Source organism: Chionomys nivalis, chromosome 25 (genome assembly GCF_950005125.1).
Source record: "Chionomys nivalis chromosome 25, mChiNiv1.1, whole genome shotgun sequence".
Taxonomy (NCBI): Eukaryota; Metazoa; Chordata; class Mammalia; order Rodentia; family Cricetidae; genus Chionomys; species Chionomys nivalis.
The window spans coordinates 42,069,348-42,087,539 of record NC_080110.1 but is presented as its reverse complement, the minus strand read 5'-3'; the positions used below and the strand labels follow the sequence as shown (position 1 = coordinate 42,087,539).

Sequence of the window (18,192 nt, the reverse complement as noted above, 5' to 3'; positions counted from 1 at the left end):
TTTGTTGGTTTTGATTTATGTCTCTGAATTGGTTCTAAATTTAATTTGTGATATTCATTCAGTTTCTTTTTTTTAGGGGTGCAATGAACTTTATTGATGGTATTCAAGAGAGTAGGGCTCCCTAAGCCCCTCCTGCTATTCTGGGGGTCTGGTTTGGAAACTGTGAGAGAGATGCTCAGTGTCAAGGGTTAGTTAGGATAGGGACTGCTCAGCAGCCGAGGGCCTCTCTCTTGCTGTATCCCTGCTGGGATGGGTGGTCCAGGGTGGGCTTCTTACACTTTGGAGGCCATGTAGGCCATGAGGTCCACCACTCTGTTGCTGTTGCCGAATTCATTGTCGTACCAGAAAACGAGCTTTACAAAGTTGTCATTGAGAGCAATGCCAGCTCCAGCATCGAAGGTGGAAGAGTGGGAGTCACTGTTAAAGTCACAGGAGACAACCTGGTCCTCAGTGTAACCCAGGATACCCCTTAGTGGGCCCTCAGATGCCTGCTTCACCACCTTCTTGACCTCGTCATACTTGGAAGCTTTCTCCAGGAGGCATGTCAGATAGACAACGGACACATTGGGGGCAGAAAAGCGGAAGGCCATGCCCTTGAGCTTCTCGTTCAGCTCTGGGATGACTTTGCACACAGCCTTGGCAGAGCCAGTGGATGCAGGGACGATGTTCTGGGCAGCACCATGGCCATCTCGCCACAGCTTCCCAGAGGGGCCATCCACAGTCTTCTGGGTGGCTGTGATGGCATTGACTGTGGTCACGAATCCACAATGCCAAAATTGTCATGAATGACCTTGGCCAAAGGGGATAAGCAGTTGGTGGTACAGGAAGCGTTACTGACAATCTTGAGGGAATTGTCATACTTGTCATGGTTCACACCCATCACAAACATGGGGGCATCGGCAGAAGGGGCGGAGATGATGACCCTTTTGGCCCCACCCTTTAAGTGGACCCCAGCCTTCTCCATGGTGGTGAAGACACCAGTCGACTCCACAACATACTCTGTGCCAGCATCCCACCATTTGATGTTGGCGGGATCTCGCTCCTGGAAGATGGTGATGGCCTTCCCGTTGATACTATTCCCATATTTCAGTTCTTAAACATGATTCCTTGTAATTTTTTAATTAATTTATTTTTGGCTTTCAAAGTTTTATTAGTATGTACAAGCTGTAAAAAGCCAGATATTTCATGAATATGTGAATGATTATCATATCTACGTGTGCTATTATCCCATAAACCCTTTGAAGCACTTAAATGCTCATCTATCCTGATAACTATCTTCCATACTTGCTATGTTGCATCCTACAGCACTGCAAAAAGAACCAAAGAAGCCGGGCGGTGGTGGCGCGCGCCTTTAATCCCAGCACTCGGGAGGCAGAGGCAGGCGGATCTCTGTGAGTTCGAGACCAGCATGGTCTACAAGAGCTAGTTCCAGGACAGGCTCCAAAACCACAGAGAAACCCTGTCTCAAAAAACGAAAAAAAAAAAAAAAAAAAAAAAGAACCAAAGACATGTCATGTGTGTCATGAGGTAAGTCCATTTCATTACAGCATCCCAGTGTCAGGGAAGGCTAGCATCCTTTAGATGACCATCTATAGGAGTTTTAGATAAAGGAATTGAATATGTGAAGTGTAGTCAGAATACTTAGAGAACACAGCATCCTAGTGCAAAGGGCATTGGGGCAGACCATAGGTTCATTCTCTAACTAGTCCATACCTGTGTCCCTAGCAAAGGTCAGCACAGAGTTGCTGAGTCTGTCTACCTTGTTACTATGGCACTTGTTCCTTGTTACTATGTTACCTGCTTACTATGTTCTTAAAGTCAAAGTGTCCTGCTCAGGTTTGACAAGAATGGTCTAACACCTTATCATGTGTTTGAATGTCTGGGCTCTAGCAGGGAGGTGTAGTTTGGGGAAGTCATGAAAGCCCAGGGTATCAGAAATAATTGTGTGACTGGATGCACCAGGGACCTGCCAAAGTCCTGTATCCAAATGCTTTAGACCTATCTTCCCAAGTCCCCTGCTCCTCGTCTTCCATCCCTCCCTGTCCTGTGAGAGCCTGAGAGAAAGGTTATTCTTTGTCATTTAAGTTGTTTCTTGTTGGGAATTTGCTCTGGAGCTCGGTAGAGAATCATCTTTTGGGCCATTTGCTGTTACTGGCCCATTCCTTACTGTGACATCACAAAAGGCCTTTGTGAGAAGTTATCGAAATCTCTTCCTATAAGGCCCTTCAGCAGACTGCGGTTTGTCTTGATGCTGCAGAGAAACTCTTGTTGAATAGAGAGCACCTGGACTTCTACACTTGACCTGATAAACTGGAATCTCCTAATCTCTTGGACCTTGACATTGGGAAATTTCCTCTTTGTTGGTTGAATTTTGTGTTTAGTTGTTCTTCTTAATACATACACTCAATACTTTTTGTTGAGGCTTATGTGTTCTGCTTATGTGTTCATTTTGCTTAATTGTTCTGTTTAAAATGTTTTGTCATGTTTTACTTTGGTTTAATTTTATTTTAAACCTTATCTGTGTGAAATAAGGAATCCTCTATAATACTTCTATAGATGTATACAGTGACCTGGGATTATTTTCATGTGCTCTGTGACATTACAGCTTCACCTTGTGTCTGCCCCAATATCCCCCATTTCAGTTAAGGTTCCAGCTACTGATCCACAGCTCTAGTCACCATTTCTCTGGAACCAGGGGCTTACAGTATGAACCTCATGTCTATTTCTTCCTTAGAGAATGACAAAAGTTGATGTTTTGTGGCTGACTGTGGACTTCTTCAGTTGTTCTCCTTACATGCTTGCTAAATAGTTTTCCCATAGAATTGTCCTAGGATTCCCTGTTGAACCCTCTGTGAACAGGAAACTTTCACTGTAATGTGTTGGTTGACTTAGTGTGAAGAAGTAAGAAATCTGATAACAGATGTATAAGTGGATATTCATCAAGGACATTGGAGTACACTCAAACCTGTTTTGTTTCTTTGTGGTTTTTCTTTTAACAAAAGTAAGCTTTTATTTCCATGTTTCTCAGATTAAGTTTTCTGAGTTGGTTGCTTTGAGAGGATCAGTCAAAGAGAACAAATCCCACATCCTCATCTGATTCCTTCAACTCTTCCTTGGCTTCAGCCTTGGCTGGGGCTGCAGCAGTAGCAGGAGCAGCAGTGGTGGCAGCAGCTGCAGGGGCAGCAGCCACAAATGCAGATGGATCAGCCAAGAAGGCCTTGACCTTTCAGCAAGTAGGAAGATGTACTCAGTCCCCACAGACAGAGCCAGAACCCGCTTGTAACCACAGATGTTAGAGTGTGATACTGAAGCAACAGCTGGATAACCAGTCTGCAGACAAACACTAGCAACATTTTGGACACCCTCTAGAAAGCAAGAGTGCAGAGTCTGCTCTGTGATGTCAAGCACTTCTGGGTTGTAAATGCTGCCATCATCAAACACCTGCTGGATGATCAGCTCAAAGGAGAAGGGGGAGATGTTCAGCATGTCCAGCAGTGTGGCTTCACTGGCTCCTACTTTGTCTCCAGTTTTTATTAGCTGCGCATCACTCAGAATTTCAATGGTGCCCCTGGAGATTTTAGTAGTGATGCCTAAAGCCTGGAAAAAAAGAGGTCTTCTTGGGCCCCAGACCAGTGTTCTGGGCTGGCACAGTGGCCTCGCTTGGGGCAATGGCACCAGCACAGGCAACAGCTGGCACTTTGTTGGCCAGAAGCATGTCCCTAATCTCAGTGAGATTCTCCTTGGTGAACACAAAGTCCACATTCCCCCAGATATGAGGCAGCAGTTTCTCCAGAGCTGGGTGGTTCTCAGATGCCCCACCCCCCAGATGCCCTTCTGCATCATTGTGTTCTTGCCCATCAGCACCACAGTCTTCCTTCACAGGGACATATAGATCTGCTGCATTTCCTTGGAGCCCACATTGTCTGCTTCTACAGTGAAGCATTTTGGATAATCATTCAAAAGCTGGATGATCTTAATGAAGTAGTTCAACTTCCAGGTTGTCCTGTCTTCCCTGGGCATCATGGTAGGGCATCAGGGATTGCCATGCAGGGTTTAAAGATGATGTCACTCTAACAAGGATGCCTGGCGAGCTCAAGACTCTGTTTGCAATGATCTTTCCTTGTGTCTTTTTGATGCTTCTCGAGGAACACTGGTCTCCATTATATGGAAAGACCCGTCATGCACTATGTTGGTCCTTAGATGTCCTTGCTAACAGAAGTTGTGTTTCTCTTTTCATCTTATACCTAAATTGATCACTTGCATGTTTTGTAACATCTGGAATTGATCCTCACACCCAGGGTGGAGTAGCTGGAAGGTAGCAAGTGATATGTAGGCTTAATAACATCTTATCAATGTTAGTGTCTCTTTTATGATTCAAGCACTCTCTTCCTTACATGATTGTCAACTCTCTAGAGTCAATGCACATCACACACACACACACTCAGGGTTCCCTAGATCCTACTTGTCCTTCTTTCATACTTCATGTCTTGTCTTACATTTCAAGAATTTGAATCTTCTCTCTGGGTGACGCATGTCAAGGGTTTGACAGACTTCATCCTTTCTTTTTTTTTTTAAATTTTTTTTATTTTTTATTTTATTTTATTTATTTTATTCTTTTTTATTTTTTATTGTTTATTTATTTATTAAAGATTTCTGCCTTCTCCCCGCCACCACCTCCCATTTCCCTCCCCCTCCCCCATCAAGTCCCCCTCCCTCATCATCCCTAAGAGTAATCCGGGTTCCCTGCCCTGTGGGAAGTCCAAGGACCACCCACCTCCATCCAGGTCTAGTAAGGTGAGCATCCAAACTGCCTAGGCTCCCACAAAGCCAGTACGAGCAGTAGGATCAAAAACCCATTGCCATTGTTCTTGAGTTCTCAGTAGTCCTCATTGTCCATTATGTTCAGCAAGTCCGGTTTTATCCCATGCTTTTTCAGACCCAGGCCAGCTGTCCTTGGTGAGTTCCTGATAGAACATCCCCATTGTCTCATTGTGTGGGTGCACCCCTCGCGGTCCTGAGTTCCTTGCTCGTGCTCTGTCTCCTGCTCTTGATTTGGACCTTGAGATTTCAGTCCGGTGCTCCAATGTGGGTCTTTGTCTCTGTCTCCTTTCATCGCCTAAATGTTTTTCTTTGTGTTCACCTTCGTAATTAGCTTCTCTAGGACCACGCATAATAGGCTCAAGGTCCCCTATTCATGGCTAGAAACCAAATATGAGTGAGTACATCCCATGTTCCTCTTTTTGGGTCTGGCTCACCTCACTCAGGATAGTGTTTTCTATTTCCGTCCATTTGCCTGCAAAATTCAGGAAGTCATTGTTTTTTACTGCTGAGTAGTACTCTAATATGTATATATTCCATACTTTCTTCATCCATTCTTCCATTGAAGGGCATCTAGGTTGTTTCCAGGTTCTGGCTATTACAAACAATGCTGCTATGAACATAGTTGAGCATATAATTTTGTTGTATGATAGGTCATTTCTTGGGTATATTCCCAAGAGTGGTATTGCTGGGTCCAAGGGTAGGTGGATCCCGAAATTCCTGAGAAACCGCCACACTGTTTTCCAAAGTGGTTGCACAAGTTTGCATTCCCACCAGCAATGGATGAGTGTACCCCTTTCTCCACAACCTCTCCAGCAAAGGCTCTCATTGGTGTTTTTTATTTTAGCCATTCTGACAGGGGTAAGATGGTATCTTAAAGTTGTCTTGATTTGCATTTCCCTGATCGCTAGGGAAGTTGAGCATGACCTTAAATGTCTTTTGGCCATTCGAACTTCTTCTGTTGAGAATTCTCTGTTCAGCTCAGTGCCCCATTTTTTAATTGGGTTGATTAGCCCTTTACGGTCTACTTTCTTGAGTTCTCTATATATTTTGGAGATCAGACCTTTGTCTGTTGCGGGGTTGGTGAAGATTTTCTCTCAGTCAGTGGGTTGCCTTTTTGTCTTAGTGACAGTGTCCTTTGCTTTACAGAAGCTTCTCAGTCTCAGGAGGTCCCATTTATTCAATGATGCCCTTAATGTCTGTGCTGCTGGGGTTGTACGTAGGAAGTGGTCTCCTGTGCCCATGTGTTGTAGAGTACTTCCCACTTTCTCTTCTATCAGGTTCAGTGTGTTCAGACTGATATTGAGGTCTTTAATCCATTTGGACTTGAGTTTTGAGCATGGTGATAGATATGGATCTATTTTCATTCTTCTACAGGCTGACATCCAATTTTGCCAGCACCATTTGTTGAAGATGCTTTCTTTCTTCCATTGAATACTTTTAGCTCCTTTATCAAAAATCAGGTGTTCATAGGTTTGTGGGTTAAAGTTAGGGTCTTCTATTCGATTCCATTGGTCAACTTCTCTGTTTCTATGCCAATACCAAGCTGTTTTCAATACTGTAGCTCTGTAATAGAGTTTGAAGTCAGGGATGGTAATGCCCCCAGACAATCCTTTATTGTATAAGATTGTTTTGGCTATCCTGGGTTTTTTGTTTTTCCATATAAAGTTGATTATTGTCTTTTCCAGATCTGTGAAGAATTTTGATGGGATTTTGATGGGGATTGCATTGAATCTATAGATTGCTTTTGGTAGAATTGCCATTTTTATTATGTTGATCCTCCCAATCCAAGAGCAGGGGAGGTCCTTCCATTTTCTGGTGTCCTCATCGATTTCTTTCTTCAAAGACTTAAAGTTCTTGTCAAATAGATCTTTCACTTCCTTGGTTAGAGTTACCCCTAGATATTTTATGCTATTTGTGGCTATCGTGAAGGGTGATGCTTCTCTGATTTCCATCTCTGCTTCCTCATCCTTTGTGTATAGGAAGGCAACTGATTTTTTGGAGTTGATCTTGTATCCTGCCACATTCCCAAAGGTGTTTAACAGCTGTAGGAGTTCTTTGGTAGAGTTTTTTGGGTCGCTTATGTATACTATCATATCATCTGCAAATAACGAAAGCTTAACTTCTTCTTTTCCAATACGAATCCCCTTGATCCCCTTATGATGTCTTATCGCTATTGCTAAAACTTCAAGCACTATATTGAAGAGGTATGGAGAGAGTGGACATCCTTGTCGTGTTCCTGATTTTAGTGGGATGGCTTTGAGTTTTTCTCCGTTTAATTTAATGTTGGCTGTCGGTTTGCTGTAAATAGCTTTTATTATATTTAGGTATGATCCTTTTAGCCCTAATCTCTCCAAGACCTTCATCATAAAGGGGTGTTGAATTTTGTCGAATGCTTTTTCAGCATCTAATAAAATGATCATATGTTTTTTTTTCTTTCAGTTTATTTATATGTTGGATTACATTGATAGATTTGCGTATGTTGAACCAGCCCTGCATCTCTGGGATGAAGCCTACTTGATCATAATGGATAATTTTTCTGATGTGTTCTTGGATTCGGTTTGCCAGTATTTTATTGAGGATTTTTGCATCGATGTTCATGAGTGAGATAGGCCTGTAATTCTCTTTCTTGGTTGGGTCTTTGTGTGGTTTTGGTATCAAGGTAACTGTAGCTTCATAAAAGGAATTTGGCAATGACTCTTCTGTTTCTATATTGTGAAATACATTAAGAAGTATAGGTATCAGCTCTTCTTGGAAGTTCTGGTAGAATTCTGCATTGAAACCATCTGGTCCTGGGCTTTTTTTGGAAGGGAGATTTTTGATAACCATTTCTAATTCTTCGCGACTAACCGGTCTATTTAGATCGTTCACCTGTTCTTGGTTTAGCTTTGGTATATTGTACTTATCTAAAAAAAATGTCCATTTCTTTTGCATTTTCCAGTTTTGTGGCATACAGGCTTTTGTAGTAAGATCTAATGATTCTCCGAATTTCCTCTGTGTCTGTGGTTATGTCCCCCTTTTCATTTCTGATCTTATTTATCTGCGTGTTCTCTCTCTGTCGTTTAATTAGTTTGGAAAGGGGTTTGTCTATCTTGTTGATTTTCTCTAAGAACCAACTTTTTGTTTCATTGATTCTTTGGACTGTTTTCTGTGTTTCTATTTTGTTGATTTCTGCCCTCAGTTTGATTATTTCCAGTCTTCTACTCCTCCTGGGTGCTTCTGCTTCTTTTTTTTCTAGAGTTTTCGGGTGTGCTGTTAAGTCCCCAATGTATGCTTTCTCTGTTTTCTTTAAGTGGGCACTTAGTGCTATGAACTTTCCTCTGAGCACTGCTTTCATCGTGTCCCATAGGTTTGAGTATGTTGTCTCTTTATTTTCATTAAATTCAAGGAAGACTTTAATTTCTTTCTTAATTTCTTCCTTGACCCAGGTGTGGTTCAGTAGTTGACTGTTCAGTTTCCATGAGTTTGTCGGCTTTTTGGGGGTAGCGTTGTTGTTGCCTTCTAACTTTAATCCATGGTGATTTGATTCAACTGTGCGGGCCGGGGGTCCGCCGCTGCCATCCGCTGCGGGCCGGGCTTCTGCCACTGCTGCTGTCCGCCGCGGGCCGGGCTTCCGCCGCTCCATCCTTTCTTTTTTTAAAAAATATTTATTTATTTATTATGTATACAATATTCTGTCTGTGTGTATATCTGCAGACAAGAAGAGGGCACCAGACCTCATTCCATGTGGTTGCTGGGAATTGAACTCAGGACCTTTGGAAGAGCAGGCAATGCTCTTAAGTGCTGAGCCATCTCCAGCCCTGACTTCATCTTTCAAATCACCAGATCTTTGTTTTGAACTTGTTTTTTTTTATTTTATTTTATTTTATTTTATTTTATTTTATTTGGTCTTTGTTTCAAACTCTAAGGGACCACTTATTTCATCTCTGATCTTTCTTATGCTTTTTCATAATTGCTTTGGGGTTGGGGTTGGCATTATTTTCTTTTTAACCTCTGACCCTAAGATGTATCATTAGGCAGTTTGAAGTAGCTATTATTTTTATGATGTTATGATGTAGACATTGAGAGTCATAAACTTCTCTTCTAGTCCTGCTTTTGTCTTTTTCCTTCTAGCATCTTGTGGTGGTCCCATCCCCCACCTGTCACAGTGGGGTCATGGAGGAAGAACTTCTGTGTAAAAATCTCTGTGATGGAGAAGTATCAACACCATACAGAGGGAAAGAATAAATAAGTAACAAGAGCTCCTGTACACCATCCAGCTGTCCAGATTTAAACAAGCGCTGGATATAAGCTGTCCATGTTTTTCTGATCCATGGTTTTATTCTGAGGAGACAGAAAGTAAGAGCTCATCTGATAGTGATCATGACAGTGAGACAGATGAGGACTGCCTCTCCTGCCTGGAGGATTCCGATTCAGACCTACAGAATGATGGTGGGGATGCTGAGATCCAGAAGACTGATAGTGAAACATCAGAGAATCACCTCTCCTGCACGGAGGATTCTGACTCAGATCCACAGAATGATGGTGGGAATGCTGAGATCCAGAAGACTGGTAGTGAAACGTCAGAGAATTACCTCTCCTGCCTGAAGGATTCTGACTCAGACCCACGGGATGATGATGGTGAGGTTGAAATCCAGAAGACTGATAGTGAAACATCAGAGAATCACCTCTCCTGCATGGAGGATTCTGACTCAGACTTACTGGATGACAGTGGGGAGGATGAAATCCAGGAGATGGGCAGCACCATCATGCTCATCCATCACCCCTCAATGTGCTGTTTGTCCTGGAAGACAAGTGTCATCCCACCCTAGGACCACAGGATGATGTTGAGGTTACCAAGATGATCAGCACATCTAGAGACCTGAATGAATTTCCTCTGGAGTCCAGGAAGTTCTCATATGACCCTATCAACACCATGGATGCTCCCCAAATAAGCCAGAACACAGACCATAAAGACACTGTGGGCCCTCCCCCCAGCCAGAGCACAGACCTTAAAGACACCATTGGCACTTGCCAGAGCCAGAGGGCAGACTGTAAAGACACTGGGTACTCATGCTAGCCTGAGCATGGACCATGTAGACACTGTGGGTGCTCTCCTGAGCCAGAGCACAAACCACAAAGACACCATGGGCACTATCCCTGGAGTGTGGACCATGGAGACAACATGCATGTCCCTAAGTGCCAGAACACTGAATATCAAACATCAAGATAACCACCTTTGAAGAGTGGCCATCCACCACTAGGGAAGGCCAGCCCCTGGAGGCAGCCATATCTTCAAAGAAGAAGCAGAGAAGGCATCTTAAAGGGGTAAGGAGGCAAATCCATCATCTGTACTGCTGTTTCTCCTACTGCATCCTAACCCCAAAGGAAGGAGACTCAACCCCAGTTGAGGGATGAGGAAACATGGGAAATGGAGTCCCAGTGAAGCCAGGTAGGCACACCCAGTGACTTCTTGTGTACTTGATCTGTGCTTTTGCCACCGATATGCCACACCATTTATAGGACACAAACCCTAGTCTTTGACCCTAGAAGGAGCTTTTCCACTCTACCCCTTTATGTGGATTCTGAGAATGTTGAGCCCGAAGCAGACAAGCAAAGGATGCAACAAAAGGCCATGGAGGAAAGAAGAGGGCTTTGGGCTTGGGGAAGGGTGATCAGGATAGTCAAGAGAAATCATATAGAGGGCTGTGGGAGAGCAGACTAGCCCAGTGGTGAGTCCTGATGATGTGAGAGTCACTAACAGAGTCCTTTGCTTGTGTCTCCTTCAAGGTCTGAACAACAGGCCTAGGGCCATGTTTTTAAACCATGGGTCTCATTATGTCCTGGTGACCCACCAGCCACAAGAGGGAGCCAGGCCAGAACTTCATAGAGATGTGTACCCCAAAATATGATGTTCCCTATGAGACACCTCCAGCAACATGGGCACAAGTGCTCTAGCCCTCTTCTCCCTGCAATGGAAGCTGTTAGCTTCCTCAAAGTAAGCTCATTCTTGGCCCAGCACTATGGCTGGACAAAGAAGTCAGACACATGGCCACCCCATCTTAAAGGGCCAGGCATCCAACTTCTGCAATCCACATTATACAACTTCATGTTCCACACAACATGGGGTCTTCACCAAGTCATTCCCTAGTTTTAAAGATCCTTATCAATGAACAGCTATAAAGAAGTTCATGTATTATTCAGGCCCAGGAGTTAAGGGGCACAGGGTAGAGAGGAGGAGAGAGGTTTGTGGTACAAGGCAAGAGAGAAGAAAATCAATAAGAGATTGAGGAGGACAGGGCATGACCCTGGAGAAGGGGAGGAGAATCTGCCCATCGGAAATTCCAGTTCCAGCCAGGCAGCTGAGAAGGAGATGAGCGTGTAGGGCAGGGACAGGGATCTTTGGTGGGCTGATTGGGAGAAACTCCCTGAAGAAGAGATATGTGGGATGCAGGACATGGGTTCCCAGGAGCAGAAGAGCACGCCTTCCTGGGGGGCGGGGGGGTTCAAGCCAACCCCTTCCCAGAAGCCTCCTTCTCCTTCTGCTCTAACCAACCTCAGGCTGATCTGGTAGCATCTGTGTCCTTTTCTTTTCTTTTTTTTTTAAATATTTATTTATTTATTATGTATACAATATTCTGTCTGTGTGTATGCCTGAAGGCCAGAAGAGGGCGCCAGACCTCTTTACAGATGGTTGTGAGCCACCATGTGGTTGCTGGGAATTGAACTCAGGACCTTTGGAAGAGCAGTCAGTGCTCTTAACCACTGAGCCATCTCTCCAGCCCCCTGTGTCCTTTTCTTCACAGCCTCCTGCCACCAGGGCCCATGCTGCCCTTCCCATGTTCCAGGAATTTAGAAACTGGTAGTATTTTTATCCCAGTGAATGAATCCTTCTCTTTGATTGACTAAAATTGCAGAACTTTTCTGGCTACTGTGAAAAGGTAACTAGGATCCTCTTCAGAGGGCTGTGGAACATCACTGCCAGACAAGGTTAGCATCCTTGGACTGCTTTGTGTTGAGTGATGACATCTGGGGTCTAGATTGGGAAAACATTCATTGTCGTGGAGCTATGAGGTGTCAGCCAGTGTTATTGTGTATGTTCTTGCTGAGTGAGGTGTCTGCAGAATCCTCATAGTCTCCATGCAGGTTGTGAACAGCTCTCTGTGTTAGTGAGGGCTTCCCAGCTGACAGGGAATCCATGGTTCTTGTCTGAGGTGGTTTTTTGGATCAGTGGTTCTCAATATTCCTAATGCTGCAACCTTTTAATATACAGTTCCTTATGTTGTGAAGATCCCCTTTGCTCCTGCTTCATAAGTATGTTTGTGTCTGTTATGAGTCATAATGAAAATATCTATGTTTTCTGATGATCTTAGATGAGCCTGTGAAAGGCTCATGTGACCCCCAAAGAGTCTGAGACCCACAGGTTGAGAAGCACTGATTTAGATGAATTAGTTTGATTTTCTGAGTGTCTCTGTGTGGAAGTTGAGTTTCTGAAGCCTGGTCTTGATGGAATCCATCAAGGAATCGGGTTTTCTTATGTCTGGTGAGAATGCTGGCATTGATCTTTCTGAATGCGGGTGTTGTGTCTGCTCAGCAAATTGCAATATACTTCCTTGGCCACAGCTGAGGACAGCTTGCACACACAAGTCTCTATGGCAGCCTACAATGCCAAACTCTACTGGTGTTGATGGTGGAGTGGGTCAGCAGGTCATCATAAGGAGGGCTCAACAGTTGTCTACCTGTGTCATGAATCATTTGCCAGATACCCTAGGGCCTTTGAGATAGGAACTTGATGTAGACAGATATCTCTTCTAGCATTCATTTACTGAATTTATCCATTCCTGCTGTTTCTACTCCATTACCTTGACAAACCACTGTGGCCAAGGCCATCATGGGTGAAAGCATGTTATTTAGGGGTCCCAGTTACAGATGGGGCACAGCACATGATTCCTGATGGGAATCTAGCAACAAGTCATAGCATCGAAGCTGGACGTGATAGCTGACACTGATTCTCAAGCAAGAGAGAGAGAGAGAGAGAGAGAGAGAGAGAGAGAGAGAGAGAGATTACTTAAAATGGGTTTGGCTTTAGAAACTTGAAAGCTCTGTGGCCCGCTCCTGACACCTTCTGTTTCATATGCAAATATGTTCATCCATGGGGGCCATTCTCATTCAAACTAAGCCACATATTAACCAGGATAAGGACAGAGGAAACTCTTGGGTAGCATCTCCTGAGATCTGTTGATGTCCCCACCCTTCTGCTCTCCTTGCATTTTCAGAGAGCAGCTGGCACCACTGTTTCTCTTGAAAGTTGCAAACCTGAACTTCCATAAAGTTGTCTGTAGAACAGAAGAGACCCTTGTACTCCAATTTTATCCACAAAGAAGTTTCTTTTGTGGAGCCCCTCACCTAGAAGAGCACTGTTTGGCTCTCTGCACCCAGTTGGATATTTGATATAACCTAACAAGATCAGAATGAGCTAGATAGTCTCAGAAAAAGAAGAAATAACAGGCACACCTCTCAATTCTCATTGGGAGACAGAACACACAAAACCATCAGTGGTCTGCCTTATGTGACAATGGAAGTCTGACTACAGTGGCAACCTGTCAACCAAGCCAAGCCACAGCCTCTGTGCCAACTTGCTGAAAGATGTGGGACATTCAACATTAGTGTCTTCCAACCCCTGACTATCATAGACACAGCAGTCAATGTGAACATAAGTCCTGGACCATCACAGGACACCATGTAATTTAGGGAGTGCCCCGTCAATCAGCTCCTTGTGTTGAGAAAGCCATCTAAACAAGCAAAGGGTGATTTTCATAGCTTTCTCATGAGGCCTTGGAAAGCATGGGGTATAGCAAACTGTGTGACTCTAACATCATGATCTGTTTCCTGTCGTGGTGAAGCTGAATGGGAGGCAAGTGGACAGGTATCCATAGAATTCAGGCTGAGTACCATGGAAGGTTAGAATATGACACATGTCTGGTTAGCTCTCCTCAAGCAAAGGTTGTCTAGCCAGGGACAATGTGAAAGAAATCTGTTTCTAATAGACAAGGTTATAGAATCCTTGAGGGACACCCTCCAATAAAGCCAGGCCACTTCCTTTCAAAGACTTGAAGGCACCAGCCTCATCTGCCCTTCTGTCTTACCTCAGAAAAGCATGTGGTTATGTCTCTGCCCCTTCCAGACAACAAATCCACACTGCTCATCTCACACAAGTCAAGAAACCATGATTTTTGTTCTTTGGGCAAACTTCCTGATTCCCCAGGCTGCTCACCTTGGCAGAAAATGGACAATAACCTTTGCAGGCACTCGTGAACATATTCAATCGTGAACTTTTCTTGCTTCCCATAGAGAGCTACAACAGGGGATCAACCACCACACAGGGTCAATTATTCATTTGTTCTGTTGACAATAGCTCCTGAGAGATATCATAAGATGAGAATGTAGCCATCAAATTGGCCTCCTAGTGACAGCAATGATTCACTCCACCAAGTGGTTGGTCTTCAAACATGAAAGCACGAACTCAGAGCCAGCTGCCACATAAAAGCCTTGCATGTCAGTGTGAGGATACCATCCTACCTCTATAGAGATGGAAGGGAGAAGTCCCCTTTTCATCCTTGTGAGTTCTTGACAATTTACCAGTTCAAGGAGAATGTCTCAGGAAGCAAAGTAAGTGTGACTTGAGAACCCCTCCTACTCACACAGGAGTGAACACTGGCAGTGCTCCAGAAGACACATATGAGCCTAGACATACACAACAGCTGGGAGTCATGAAGAAAAGGGAAGAGAGTCAGATCTGGGTAGCAGCTGCAGTGGCTCAGTTCTTCTCTAGCTCTCTCCATCTCCCTTTCACTTCCGGAAACATGGCCTCTGGTGTGGCTGTCTCTGATGATGTCATAAAGGTGTTCAATGACATAAAAGTGCGCAAGTCTTCAATGCCAGAAGAAGTGAAGAAACGCAAGAAGGCGGTGCTCTTCTGCCTGAGTGAGGACAAGAAGAACATCATCCTGGAGGAGGGCAAGGAGATCCTAGTAGGAGATGTGGGGCAGACTGTGGACGATCCCTACACCACCTTTGTCAAGATGCTGCCAGACAAGGACTGCCGCTATGCTCTCTACGATGCCACCTAGGAGACCAAGGAGAGCAAGAAGGAGGACCTGGTGTTCATCTTCTGGGCCCCAGAGAGTGCACCCCTTAAGAGCAAAATGATCTACGCCAGCTCCAAGGATGCCATCAAGAAGAAGCTGACAGGAATCAAGCATGAAACTGCTACGAGGAGGTCAAGGACTGCTGCACCCTGGCAGAGAAACTAGGTGGCAGTGCCGTCATCTCCCTGGAGGGCAAGCCTTTGTGAGCCGCCTCCAGCCCCCTGCCTGGAGCATCTAGCAGCCCCAGACCTGCTCATGGGTGTTGCAGGCTGCCCTTTTCCTGCCAGACCTGAGGGGCTGGGGGATCCCAGCAGGGTGAGGGTAATCCCTTCACCCCAGTTGCCAAATGAACCCCCTACCCCCTGGACCATCCTTCTCCCTCCACCCTGATGGTTCTGGCCTTCCCAAACTGCTTTTGATCTTCTGATTCCTCTTGGGTTGAAGTAGACCAAGTCACCCAGGCACCAAGTTTGGGGGGAGCCTGACCTATTTTTTTAACAGCACCCCTATTCCTCATCCCCCATCCCATGCTGCGAACTTTTAACAACATCAATAGTGACTCTGTGCTTGTCTGTTTAGTTCTGTGTGTAAATGAAATGTGGAAATGATCCTCCCTTGCCATCTGGTTGCCCTCTGCTTCCCCTTGTTCTCAGCCACTCATGAAAACAGGACCAGTAAGGAACCTTCAATTTAAAAAAAAAAAAACCCATAAAAAGGCTAATTAACAAAAAAAAAGAAAAAAAAGAAAAGAAAAGAGAAGAGAAGAGAAAAAAACATGGGTGAAGGTTTCATCTTTCATAAATGATTGCTCTTATGTGCAGGATCTATTTCTCAGCCTGCGATAACTCTGATTTTGTTCACAGCATTCTAGCTAAAAGCTCCTGTGTTTTCAACTTCCTTTTTGTCTCTTCAGATGAGTCTGCTGAAAATCATGTGTCACTTGAATCTGTGAAGAGCAGCAGGGTAACCTGTTGTAAGCTGCCTCTTTGGGACCACAGCAAAATGCTAGCTCATAGCTTTGTGTGGAACCCTTTCCCACACTGTCTCAGTACTATGGATTCTATGGCTACTTTTCGCTGGATGTTGGCACTATGTTCCACTCTCCAGAGTTGAAACAAAGTTTTCCAAGCCTGACCAGAAATTTCTCTGTTATTTTATTATTATGTATTTCATTAAATATTCACTTGATTTTTATCCTGATCCATCTCTTAACATTGATATAAACCTATGATATCCAGTCCCAAGTAAATTGAAATATTACAACATAACTTCTCAGTCAGGATTTTCTAATCCTATTTAATTTCACCGTGGCAGGTATTTTTCAGAACTATTTCATACAAAAACTTTGGCATTGACTCTTGTAGCAGCCCATGATTCAGAGCACCTATGTCTTATTGGTAGCTGTGCCTGAAGCACACAGACATGTCATGTCTGCAGCATGGCCACAGGGACACCTGATGCTTCTTGACTGCATTGGCATGAGTAGTCTAGGAAGTAGCTAGTAAGGTCCTCTGTGCTCGGGGTCACATGGTCCCAGGGCTCTCATTGGTGGTAAGAAAACAGACAGTGTCTGGGATGGCCAAATGAAAAGGAGACCTTAAGAGATGTAAAGCCACAACCATATTTGAGAGCGTTTATAGGTCAAGAAAAAAGAGGCTTAAGAAGGTGCCTTCAGTTCAGATGTCCCTGCTTCATCTGTCCAGCCATAAGCACAGATCTGCCTCAGGAAATTCAGAGACACAAAAAGATATCAGAGCAACTAGGGAAACAAGAAAACCAAAGCAAAGGAAGCACACTAAGGAGGCAGAGGCAGGAGTATCTTTGTGAGATCAAGATTGGCCTTGTTCACAAAGGGAGTTCCACGATAGCAAGAGCTGTTATACAGAGAAACCCTCTCCTGAAAAAGCAAAGGAAGCTTGAAAAAGTGATGTCCATTCACTGCTTAGTAGGCAAGCATGAGTTCTGACTTCCTGTCTTCCCCCTCTCCATTGACAAAAAGGAATGGTGACATATGCTTGGAATCCCACCACTGGCAAGGAAGCCAACCTAGCAGAATCACTGAGACCTGATATAAATGAGTGACCTGTGTCAAATAAACAAGGTGAATGTAGCCAGTCTAGCAGAAACCATGAGACCTAATGTGAATGAGTGACCTGTGTCATATAAACAAGGTGAATATGAGGTTTTCCTGTGGCTTCCACATGCATATACCTAAAGGAATGTATGTGTACACAGACACGAGTGTACCCATATACATATACGAAGAATCACAGATACACACACACATTCACATGGGGGGGGGGGGGGAGAAAGACAGGAGAGAGATAGGATGGAGAAAGAATTATAAAGAATCAATTGGACTTTTGTGGACTGATTGGTGTGTCTAAAAGTATTTTGAATTTTGATTCTTTGAGACAGGGCTAGTGGCCATTCTGAAGTTCAATGAAGGCCCTATGTGTCTCAGAGTGACCTCAAACATCTGCTCATTCTGCCTCTACTACCAACTGCTGACATTACAGATATTGGGCCCCCTCTTCCATTTGTCCAGTGCTACAAATCTATATCAGATACTGTAGCATGCTAGAGCAACACTCTCTGACTAAGGTATTTCCTGAAACCATTTTACAAATTTCATAGAGAGGGGTTAGAAATGGAGGTTTCTCTGAACTGTACCATCCAGCATCAGCTTTTAAATAATCCCTAGGTGGTGGCCCATGCCTTTAATCCCAGCACTCAGGAGGCAGAGGAAGGTGGATATCCATAAGTTCGAGGCCATCCTGGTCTACAAGGGTTACTTCCAGCATTATGGTGAGAGTTCTGGCCAACAGGCAGAAAACTTCTTTGTTCTTCATCTTGGGTCATCATCTTTTTCAGGGTACAGACCAAAGTCACATCAACACAGATGGACAGATACCACTTAACCTCTAGCCTGGGGAATGAGATATGGACTTCCACATTCTGAAGAACATCCAGTTTATGAGATACACAGAGAATGACATTCATGGCAACCACTGGGACTAAGAAACTGGAAGTAGGGATTGTGTTAGGGGGATTCCTCAGTTGGCAGAGTACTTGTCAGACAATAGTGGGACCTAGATTTGTGTCCCAGCACCAGCATATAATGTCAGCAGCGCTAGCACACAGTGGTAATCCCTACTCTTGAGATTCTCAGGAAGGAGTCTAGGAGAGCTGATGAGCTCCAGAATTGGGAAGAGACTGTTCTCAAAAATCACATTAGAAGGCCAAT

At 44.3% G+C, this 18,192-nt stretch overlaps 3 pseudogenes; 1 reads left to right on the top strand and 2 right to left on the bottom strand.

The window, feature by feature from the left end:
* Positions 1–284: 284 nt before the first annotated feature.
* LOC130866283 (glyceraldehyde-3-phosphate dehydrogenase-like) lies at positions 285–2,717 on the bottom strand (annotated as a pseudogene).
* A 344-nt stretch (positions 2,718–3,061) lies between these two features.
* LOC130866604 (60S acidic ribosomal protein P0-like) lies at positions 3,062–4,020 on the bottom strand (annotated as a pseudogene).
* A 10,640-nt stretch (positions 4,021–14,660) lies between these two features.
* Positions 14,661–15,235, top strand: LOC130866596 (cofilin-1-like; annotated as a pseudogene).
* Positions 15,236–18,192: the final 2,957 nt, after the last annotated feature.